Source organism: Centruroides vittatus, unplaced genomic scaffold (genome assembly GCF_030686945.1).
Source record: "Centruroides vittatus isolate TY-2023 unplaced genomic scaffold, ASM3068694v2 scaffold_861, whole genome shotgun sequence".
In the NCBI taxonomy this organism is placed as follows: Eukaryota; Metazoa; Arthropoda; class Arachnida; order Scorpiones; family Buthidae; genus Centruroides; species Centruroides vittatus.
This window is the reverse complement of record NW_027122718.1, coordinates 7,394,826-7,407,299: the sequence shown is the minus strand read 5'-3', so window position 1 is coordinate 7,407,299 and position 12,474 is coordinate 7,394,826. Positions and strand designations below refer to the sequence as shown.

The 12,474-nt window shown below is 34.9% G+C and overlaps 1 pseudogene; it reads left to right on the top strand.

Annotated features, from left to right (window-relative positions):
- The first annotated feature begins 1,582 nt into the window (after positions 1-1,582).
- On the top strand, positions 1,583-3,671 carry LOC136990249 (splicing factor Cactin pseudogene; annotated as a pseudogene).
- The last annotated feature ends 8,803 nt before the right edge of the window (positions 3,672-12,474 follow it).

Here is a 12,474-nt window from a genome sequence, read left to right as displayed (position 1 = left end):
AGTATCCAAGCTGGCAAAACCGAAAAAAGAATGGATCGGAAAGGAAAAAAAAAGTAGGAAGAAGTAGGCAACCACCATCGAAAAGTGAGTAAAAAAATTCTTTTTTTTTTTTTTTTTTTTTTGTTATTTCGGTTAACGTCCGCGGAGTCTGCAGAGAAATTCAAGATGGCGGCCGGAAACGCGGCCATCTGGAATCGAGGGAAAAATTTTTTCCCCGTCGCCATTTCGGAACCTAGGGTAACATTAACCCAAAAATGTGGTTCATAACATGACAAAAGTCAAAATGTAATTTTTTATTGTAAAAATTTTCACAAATTGAAACCAAAATTTTCAAAAACAAACTATAATTATAATAAAAACACAAGAATACAACTTATATTATGCAAAAGAAAAAAAACACTGTCCGTACTGAGTATGGTACGGATCAGACTGACCAGAGTACATTATAAATAAACAATCATATGGCTGAGAATAAAGCCTTTCAAGACCTGGCTCGTACTTAGATTATAAAAAAAATATTGTTATATTGAGAGTTAAGTACTACACTTGCCACTTTAAACTCTGATCTTACTTTCTTTATAATTATTAAATAAAATCTAGAAAATAGCTAAATTCGAGATGAAATAATCTAGATTTATATCACTTATCTAATTGCCTAAATTTCAAATCTATGGGCGAACAAAACAATCTAGAATTTAGATGATAAAAATGATTCTAAAATGACAATCCTGCCCAACACGTGGTACAGACTTCAATGTTTTGACTTAAAATAAAATGGCGGTCGATAGTATCCGTCGTTGCCACCAAGAGCGCTGTAGCCATGGTTACAGTACAGTGGCTAGATATATACAGCGTGGCCATGCAACGTACTGTACAGTGTGCCATATTCCTTCCATTTCGGATTTTTGTGAATGACGTTTTAATGGAAAGACCTTTTTTTATTCTGAAAAGTTTTTCAATTTTCAAAGTCAAAAATCAAATTATCATATTTATTAAGGATTCCATTTTTAAATAAAGACAAACTTTAAGACTAGATTGTTTACAAATAAAACAAATTAAAATTATTAATATTTCACAAAAAATTAATACATTTTAATAAGTATTATTACAGTAACGTAGGTTTGTCGGACAACTGATGACCAAATTTTGTGTTGCTTATACTTGGCCACCTTATTCTTTAAAAAAAATTGTATCTTATATATTCTGTAAAAGCATCAGAGTTGTCGGAACACCATAAACATTTCAAATCTATTATTCTAACAACTAAATTTTAGTACTTGTTAATTCTAGCGCGTTGGTTATAACGCTATATTATAGCGGCCGGTGAGCGCCCGCCTTTATGCTATTATATTTTTTGTGATTTACTTTTTTTTATAACATATACATTTGAAATTTTTGACATGTGTTATTTAATACTTTTAAAACAGTGCCAATAATATACTATTACTACATACCAGTCTTTATTACTTTTAAATAGATTTTGCTTAAAAATCATTAGTTAGGCCGACCATCAGAGGGCACCAGTCAAACTAATGATAGAAAAAGCATGGAGTAAGAATCAATGTGGAACAAATTTGTAACTCTATTCCTAAAGTGGTTAGTTTATTAATTTATTTTTAAAATAAATTTAATAAAGGACGTAGAATATTTCACTAATTTTAAATTGAGGATACGATGTTGATGCTTACGTAATGAGCACACATTAGACAAAATGGCGGACGTAGCTGAGAAACTGCGCTTGAAAGAAGAGAGGAGGAGGCAAAAAGCCTTCTTAAAACAAATAGAAACCCCGGAACAAAAACGTCTCCGAAGATTAGCGAAGAAAGAAGCGAAAGAAAGAAAACGGAAAGAGCAAATGGGATGGGATGAAGAATACATGGGATATACAAATACTGACAACCCGTTTGGCGATGCCAATCTTCTGAAGACGTTTGTTTGGAATAAAAAGTTGGAAAAAGAGGGACTCAAAAGCTTAAAAGAGGAAGAAATCGAAAGAAGAAACAAACTGAAGCTGGACGAAAACAGGAGAGAGTTGGAAAAAGTGAAAAGGCGGCGGCTAGAAAGGGAAAGAGAACGAGAATCTAGAGAAGAAGAATTGACCAGAATTCAGAGAGAAAAGGAAGCTGCCCAGTTTAAGGAGTGGGAGAAACAAGAAGACGGGTTTCATCTGCAACAGGCCAAACTGCGTTCGAAGATTCGTATCCAGGACGGCAGAGCGAAACCCATCGATCTCTTGGCGAGATACATTAGTGCGGAAGAGGAGGATCTGACCGTGGAAATGCACGAACCGTACATTTATCTTAACGGTCTGAATATGCAAGATCTGGAAGATTTACAGGAAGACATCAAAGTTTATATGGAATTAGAAAATGGGAAAAATTGGGATTATTGGAGAGATTTACAGATTATAGTGGAAGACGAACTTCATAAATTGAGACGCGTCGACAGTTCTTCGACGGAACACGTGGGAGATCGGAGAGAGGGAATTAACGCGACCGTCAGTGCCGACGTAGTCACGGTTTTCAAAGGCAAGACGCCCGCTCAGTTACAAGCTTTATACGGTCAGATAAATCAGAAAATTCACTGCGGCGAAGAAGGAGTGGATATCGGATATTGGGAAACGTTGTTATCCAGGTTAAAAGCTTACATGGCTCGTGCGAGATTGCGGGAGAGACATCAAGAAAATTTACAACGGAAGTTGTTCCAGTTAAAACAAGAACAGGGAGTGGAAAGCGGACCTTTATTTCCTTGCACGTTGTCGTCGTCTCGAGCCGTCGTCGAAGATACTTCCGTAACCGAAGCGAAAGCGGCTTGCGAAAAGTTCGAATCGAACGAAAGTACCGAAGAGGCCGAAACTAGCCAAAGTTCTCAAATAGAAGAATGCAATCCCATTAAACAATGTGAGGACGAATACGTTGCCAACGGATATAGTCCTCGCCTGTTATCTTTCGACGAATTAGAACCCGGAACTTTCATCGTGGATGCCGAAGAAGAAGAAAAACGACTGGAATTCGTTCGTCGGCAGTTTGCGGGTACCGGTAAAGTCGAAGACGCGTTAACGAAAGAAGAAAAAGCATTCGAAAGAGAAGCCAGAAAAGGAATGGACGGCGAAGAAGCCGTTTTTAGCGTGGAAACTCCCGTCGAAAAGACTTATCTGTGGTCCGACAAATACAGACCTAGAAAACCGCGATACTTCAATAGAGTTCACACCGGTTTCGAATGGAATAAGTACAATCAAACTCATTACGACATGGATAATCCTCCACCAAAAATCGTGCAAGGATATAAATTTAATATATTCTATCCCGATTTGATAAACAAATCTAAGACTCCCGAATATACCCTGACTGCCTGCGAAGACAATAAAGACTTTGCTACGTTACGATTTCATGCCGGACCACCGTACGAAGATATAGCTTTTAAAATTGTGAATAGAGAATGGGAATATTCTTACAAACGTGGTTTCAGGTGTCAGTTTCATAACAACATATTTCAATTGTGGTTTCATTTTAAACGATATAGATATCGTAGATAAAAATTGTGTTTGCGATTAAATACGAAACTGTTGTGGATTATATTAAATGTCATTATTGACGAATAACAGTTTTAAGAAAATAATTTTTATAAATATAAAATTCTGAGAATCACAATTAAATTGTTGTTTTAATAAACTTTAATGTATTATCATTACAAGACTCAAATGCATTAACCATGTTAATGTAGTCATTTTCATTCAATCATAATTACAATAATAATAGTAATATTGGTATTTTGCAATACACTTGAATAAAAATTTATAGTATAATTTTAAGTTTTTTGCAAACTTGGATAGAATTATACAGTATTGTATACTATTTAAATTTTCAAAAACTGCCAAAAGTACAGAATACAAAATAATATGCTTGTGTTAAACTTGTACTTTTTGTTTATTTAACATTGTGCATAGTTTATTATACATTTAAAATAATGTTTAGGTACACATCTGGATAAATTGATGAATTTGCAATATTGCATATATTCTTGTCATATTTTAATAAAAAGAAAATATGATTAAATTTGTTTTAATTTTATATAGAAATCAGAATAAAATAAAAAATGAATTACACTTAAAATTTAGTTATAACTTTCCTAGAGCTAATAATTAAATTATAATGCATTAAATCACTGAGCAGTACATAATGCTTATGTGTATTACTAAAAGTACCAAACACACAGTAATTCTACATTGATAGAGAAGTAGGGGTGCTGCAAGAAAAAAATTATCAATAAGGGGGAAAATGTTAGAAAAGATTGAAAAACACCATTAAATATTAAACATCTTGCATCTGATCTTAATACAGTAGAATCTGCTTATTGTAATCTCTGATGATTTAAATTATTTAATGTTATGTGGAATTGCATATTATGCTAATTCTGATTTGTTTTAAGATTCTTTTTAATTCCAGAGTGAATAAATCAGAATTACCTCTTGCTTAGCTTAATGTTATCAGTTTTCGTCATCAAAATAGGTGAGTCTTAAAGAAATTACAATAAGTGGATTCTATTGTTGTTCATTGAAAAAAATAGTAAAGTTACTTGTTATTGTTACCTCACTAAATATTTTTTTATCTAAATTAAATTAGCATCATAATTGAAAATTTATTAAAATATAACTTTTCATCAGGAAGAATTAAGTTCATTTAAATTTTGTACTGTCAAAAAAAAATATTTTAAGGTTTTAAAATTAAAAAATTGCAAGACTTTAAAATGCAGTTTTTCTAAAAACATTAACAACTTAATTTTACTAATTACCAGTAAATTTTTCTGTATTAGAACAGTATAAAGAGTAGTTAGAAGTTTGGGATAATTTATTAAAATTAAGTACACGATAAAATTAATTTAATGGTTTAAGTATGATGATAAGTGAAAATCTTCCTTATATTTAGATTAGTGATGTAACGAATAGTATATTTGGCCTCAGCCGAATACCGAATATTCGGCTAGGAGCGTGGCCGAATACCGAATATTCGGCCAGGAGTGTGGCTGAATGGCCGAATATTCGGCCAAACTATTCGGCTCGATTAACGCACGTACGAAAATTGGCGCGCAAGCCGCATTATGGCAAGGATAGCGCGCTCTGCTCTCTATTGGCCCGCTGTCACTACGATTTTTTCTTCCAGAAGGTCTAAATTATTTAAATTAATTAATTAAATTATAATTATTAAAGTTAATATGAGATGGAGCCTAACGTCTACCTCTAGTGCCAAATTGGTTTATAATTTATGTAATAGCCGTAAATAGCCCGATATGATTCGGCAGTTGTTGGTATTTAGATGTAAGTTATAACATACAAGTTATTTTATTTGCAATCAATCTTTTTAACTCTAAAATTTTGTTTTTACTACGTATGTGTAGACTGAATAGTGCCCTAAGGATATATTTTAGTGGGACATATGGTCTAGTTTCTGCCCAGTTGTGGAACAGTTCAAATATATTATTGGGGGTTTTCTATTTGTGAAGTTTTGTGATATTTTGTTGCTATTGTTTTTGTCAATATTTTTAAAATTAACACGATTTCAAATGTTATCTTTTGCATATAATGAGAAATGCTCATTCTTTGCTTTATATATAAAATAAATTAGATATTAGTTACTCGTCTTCTAGAAATAGATAAATAATTCTTTCATTAAATACGATAAGTTTCAATAAAACGTTTCGTAAATCATTTTAAAATATCGTAAAAAATATTAAAATATACGCGAATACGAATATAACATAATTAACTAAACAATAATATTAATCTTCTGCTCAGACTCAGCTTCTTAATGAATACAGTAGAAACATACAATACACCTTATCGCTGAGAACAAACAATTTATTACCTAAAACTAACGTTTTCGGCCCAATTTATGTAACCTGAAGATGTAACCCAACAGCTGTAACCTGAAGATGGCCCATAAATTGGGCCGAAAACGTTAGTTTTAGGTAATAAATTGTTTGTTCTCAGCGATAAGGTGTATTGTATGTTTCTACTGTAATAATATTAATGCCCGATACATTGTAACCTACACGCCATCAATGCCATAAGATATCGGGCTATAGTATAAGATAAAGGCTATAATAATATTTAATTATGAAATAATTTAATACTAGAGTTAGATGCTATTTCTTATTAACTTTAATAATAATAGTTTAATTTTCAGCATTAATAAAATTTACCAAAATGATTAATTTACTGTGTTTTTGTTATTTCTTACTCCTGTTTTTAGGTATTCGGTATTCGGCCGAATAGTGACTAAATATTCGGTATTCGGCCGAATAGTGAAAAATAGGCCGAATAGGCCGAATACCGGGTAGTAACCGAATATTCGTTACATCACTAATTTAGATGAAATTTTAATTGTAGTGGTAAGAAATTGTCAAATGCATTTGCTACTATTGTCTTTATAGTTGCCATCACTCAATGACTGCATTATTTAACTGATTCATTTTTTTACTCAATTTGAAAAGTATTTTTAACAATTAGTATTTCTTAATTGAAATTATTCGGTTTATATTTGACATCTTTTGCAACATCACATAATAAATGCATATATATTTTTAATAAAATATAAAATAAAGAAATTTTAAATGTTATTTATCAGTTAATAATTCTGAATTGTAATCTGTAAATGCAATTTGATTCGAAACAATGAAAACTTTCCTAAATTAATTAGTGATTAAATAATTTCATATGTGAAAAAGAAATTTTAATGAATATCACTTGCAAATTTACAATTAAAGCTGTGTACTTGAATTTTTCCAAATATTTTTATCATTAATCTTTGAAAACAAGAACATGTTTCACACAAACTTTTTGTTGTGAATACAAAATAAATATACAGGGTGTCCGAGAAAGATCTTTATCATTTTAAACATTAATAACAAAAATACTAACAGGTGAAATGAAATGCAGTTTGCTGCAAAAGAATGAAGAAATCTAAGAGTTTTTTCTGGTGTCAATTACCAGTCTGTGTATAGGGAAAGAAAATGGCGACTGCACAAGAGAAAGCGCAGTGTGTATTGTGGTTAGTCGAAACAAAATCATCGATAACCGTGCAAAGAAATTTTTGCCGGATTACCATAAAGACCCACCAAGTGTGCCTTTAATTTATGTATGGATGGAGAAGTTTAAAGAGAGGAAATGATGTCAGGATACAATTAGCAATCCTCACTGTTATACCGCAAATGTTAAAAAACACTTGGAAGTAAATCGAGTACAGACTCGAGATTGTTCTTGCTACTAACGGAGCTCATGTACTGTACAGCTACATTGAACGTACCGTAAAAAAAAACTTAGATTTCTTCATTCTTTTCCAGTAAACTGCATTTCATTTCACCTGTTAGTATTTTTGTTACTAATGTTTAGAATGATAAAGATCATCATTCTATGCCCTGTATGTTAATATGACTTTGTTTTATTTTGTAAAACCTCTTGCAACCCTGAGGGTTGTGACCCAAACTTTGGGAACTGCAGTACTAGACCATACAAGTTTATTCCTTGCCACATAAACTCATCATGCAAGACTATAAATCCATGTAAATGTAAGGTCGCCGACTGGCGGGGATAAGTTAATCCCGCCTCAGGATGAACCTAAGGGAAGTTTGCATGTGGGTGTGGCGGAGGAGGCAAATGATGACAAGTGTTTTACATAAGAAAAACCGTTTATTGGATAACATTTATGCTTACATCGACAATTGACAGTTCCACTTCTCTACAGTCCTTCGGAGTGGCGAGGATTTCCCTTCTGTCGAAGCCCCGGGGCGGACGAGATGAGATCGCTGGGCAGATGCCCGCAGAGATGCTGAGGCGTCCTACGTTGTTGGCGGCGACACAACACAACTCCGATCACGGCTTTTTGCGGGATGCGGAGGAGACACTCTTCCGACCTTGGGAATTCCGATTTTTATAGTTTTCTGCTCGCTATTCCAATTTCCGATTGGCCCTTCATCCCATTTCCCGTTTTCCGATTGGTCTCTCCTTTGTTTCTCGGCGAAACTCGGGTTATGGGAAAGGTCCGATTTGGGGTGTCCATCTGGCGCCTTTTTGACCATTGAGTTCGGAGATTGTTGATAAATTTACAAGACGAACTCATAATTTAGCCCGTTAATTGCGATTTCTGTCATCTAGGAACTTTTACGATTCAAACGCGATGTTTTTCTATCTATTAAAACTGCCCCCCCTTCCGAAGTTGTGTTCTTAGATCGACTATTTATGAGCACTCGAGTCATAATTTCACCTATTTATGAGCTTTTGTGCCATAATTCTATTTATTTATGGGCTTTCGTGTCAGAATTCTACCCTTCCGTTTGACATAGACGGATCGTTTTTAACACGTGTTTTGGCATGTGTTCCGACACTCGTTGTTTACATTTTGCGTCGCGATGTCTATATCAAGAGTTTTCTATATATATATATATATATATAAGCTATTATTCTGATTTTATGATTTAAACGCAAGAATTTCGTGATTTACACGATTTCGGATTTCACTGGAAACTCACATAAATATATACTGTAAATGGCATTAGCTAGCATTAACATTTTCACCATTGAAACACAATTTTACAATGTAATGTTTTGTTCTATGTTTTGTCATTTCATAATTCAAAATAAGCATTTAATTAGGAATGTCTTTTAGTGTCCCTTTGATGAAGTGCACATATGGTGCACACCCTGACTGCTTACTTGCCCTTTATACTTTCAGATAAAATATTTTATTAAAATAATCGTAAATATTACATACTCTATATATTGTTTGTGGGAAATCAGTAATTTGATGAATCAATGATAAATAATAAAAATTTTACCTTACTCAGTCATTGTCTTTCTTCCTCCAGAATATGTTAACAATGATGGATTAATCAACTGGTCAGATTGTGTTAAGTTTTTCATCTTGATCAAGTTTAGTAGTGTTTCAGGACTTAGAGAACCATTCAAATGAGCATGTAGTTCCTTTAAGAATTTTCATAAGCTACTCTCTCAAGTCTGGATTCTATATTTGAAACACACAAATCATTTTCAAGTTCAATGCAATTTCTCACTTTTGATGACAGTCCTTGATGAGCGAACTTTTTTGCAGAAATGGTGCAAAAAAGTTGCAAATGGTATCTTAATTGCAGAAAGAGGAGGATATAAAGAGGAAAGAAAGACAAAGTAGTTGGGAATAACAAGTGAAAATCTCACCCAAAAGAACGTCACGGCTTCAAAATGTTTGGGAACCCTTGGTCTAGTAACAACATTGCCAGATATTCACACTAGACATCCATTCTTCAATTCATAAGAGTTTTAATGTGATTAAAAAAAAAAAAAAAAATCACATTAGATTTGCGCTAATTCTCAGGGTGAACAAATAGAACTTGCACACAGGCACAAAATATCTTAGTGGTGGCATTGCATTTGATATCATGTTATGATTGACATCACTTGATAACATGTTCAGAACCTTTTTAAAATATTTTGAAAAACATTTTATTATTAATTAAAGATTAGGGTCATTTATTAATTACATGTACAACTTTTGAGCCACCTTTCATCACTTCTCTCCCTTTAGTAATGCACTTGATATTTAAAATCAATAAGAAACATTGCAGAAATGATATCAAGTGATATCATGTTTGAAATGATTTTTGGACAGTTTCAAATGACTTGTAATCATTTCTTCAACTGGTATGTTACTTGATCTTAAACTGTCCAAAAATCACTTCAGACATGATATTAGTTGATATCGTTTTAAAATGATGAAATGATACTTTTACTAGGGCACCTCTAAAGGTCTGTAAACACAGAGACTATTTTAGTCACACGAGTAACACCTGCACTCTAAACTGAAATAACACTGAAAATAGTATAAACTTTACCTATGCATATACTGTACTAGTCATTTAATATTAAATGGTAAAACAGTAAAAAGTTACATAAAATACAGGATTAGGTGGTCATAAAGTATAAGATTTCTAGTTTTCCGCACTCTCCAGATCGTCGTTAGTTGGTCAAGTTACTTTATGACCAGCCTGCATATAAGTAAAGAAAACCATGTCTTCACGATTTGGATGGAATCTAACCAGAAAAAGCTCTCAAGGAAAAGATCCTCGCGAAATTTGCGCACAGAAAAAATTGTCATAAATACCCGCACGAAATATATATCGTTATTAAACAGAAATAGTGTGGAATACTTTCCCTCAGTCTTCCAAAATACACGTTACAACTGACTACGAAGAAATTCGTGCGTATATCGACTGATTCTGTTCAGTAGCTCACCCACATCAAGAATAAATAAAAGAATTCTTTTCAACAAGCTAGAATATACTTTTTTTTTTTTTTTTAACTCTCTCCCCTGTGGGCACTAAGAGGGCCTCTTTTAGCAAGCCCATTATGGTTCGATCAGGTCCACAATGGGGCATCCGGGCAGTGGTGATATTTGAAATAGTTAACAAAGGGTTCGCTAGCAGAAAATTTTTGCCTGACAATCACCGACAAACGAAATGGAAGTTTTGGCTAGAAATAAATACAATACCTTTTCTTGCGATATATCTAATAATCAGTGGCGTATTTGGAACGTAACGAGCCCTGGGCGAAGACCAGGTAACAATAGTATATTAGTGCTGTCGACCCCCCTTTTTTTTAGGCAGAGAAATTTTTCACCCCGAATGGCACTACTCATAGTAGACAGATGTCGTCATCTCTCGTAATACAATATCCTTTTTATTTCGCTGTCCACTGCCCGACACGTGTTCCACAGCCATCTTGTATTACCTTGCGCGCGTGGGATTGTGGGATCTCTCTTATGACTGGATCTAGTTTCAAAAACTCTCTTGAATCGATTGCGATTAAACCTCGTTTCGGTCGAGATTGAAACGGTCGAGAAAGATCTCACCAAGACATAGTCCCCGACCTTGCTCACAATCTAGATTGAAATGCTCGGTGCGAACAGGGTATCTAGTTTAGTAGTATTACAGAGTATAATACGTATATTTTAATATATATTTAAAAAAAAAAAAAACAAAACCACTGAGAAATGTTCCGTGTGTTTAACAAGGTTCGGAAAACTGAAAATTTTAACAACGGGTTCGGCCAAACCTGTGCGAACCCGCTGAATATCACCACTGCATCCGGGTGGTGAGGAACGGGACCCGACATCCGGACGGACCATCCCCAGAAAAATTCCTGGGGATTTTTCGATCCCGGGTCCCCGGAGCGGTATGCTGCTACCTTGACCGTTCGGCCATCCGGTCTCAGCGGTTGTGATTATGGTTACAGCGATCTTGTGGCAACGACGGGTACTATCGACGAGTTGGAATTGTCTCTATGCCTTTACACAACACAAATGCCACACCCTTTTGACTAAAAGGAAAATGGCGGAGGTGTATTCAATTTTTCTCAAACATGGCGTTGCTTCAGCCACTCTATGCAGTATAATATTCTAGCTCGTTCGGTCTTTCTTATATTTTTCATGTTGCCAACCTCAACGCTTCCTCGATGATGGTGCTACCTGTCACCACAAATTATTAGAGGAATTGCATAATGGCCATTTTGGAGTTGTCAAAATAAAATGTTAACTCGGTCGTACTTTTGATGGCCCAGTTTAGACCAACAAATTGGACGGCCGGATGGCCGAGCGGTAAAGGTGGCAGCCTACCGCTCTGGGGGACCCGGGATCGAATCCGAACGGGTCGAATAATCCCCAGGAATTTTTCGGGGAGTGGTCCGTTCGGATATGTCGGGCCCCGTCCCTCACCACCCGGTCGCCCCATTGTGGGCCTGGCCGAACCCATAATGGGCCTACTAAAAGAGGCCCTCTTAGTGCCCACAGGGCGGAAAGAGTTAAAAAAAAAAAAAAAAGACCAACAAATTGAAGAATTAGCTAAAAATTATAACGCTTTTTATGAAGTAAAAGAGAATCTGGCAAATGGACATTACGTGCATGGCCTTGGCCAGAAGGATACATATAATTTGCAGGACCTTTGAAAGGTAAACATTATTTAATTATCATATTTACACATATAAATGGCTTGAGTAAAAATAACCATGAAGCAAATTACGTCTAGAGAAACAATAATGTCTTTAAGAGAATATTTTTGCAAATTGTTGTATAGTATTTGAAATAATCACTGGTAATGGACCGGCGCTTACCTCAGAGCAATTTAAAGAATTCAGTCGGAGAAACAATAGTGCGCATCTTTACTCCGCCTTATCATATTGCATCAAATGTATTGGCAGAGAATGCTATTAAAACATTTTAAAAATAATTTCAAAATTCTGAATCAGTGCAAATGGGAAGCAAACTGGCTGGATGGCCGAGCAACCAAGGTGGCAGTCTACCGCTCTGTGGGACCCGGGATCGAATCCGAACGGTCGAAAAATCCCCAGGAATTCTTTGAGGGGTGGTCCGTCCGGATATGTCGGGCCCCGTTCCTTACCACTCGGCAGCCCCATTGTGAGCCTGGCGGAACCCA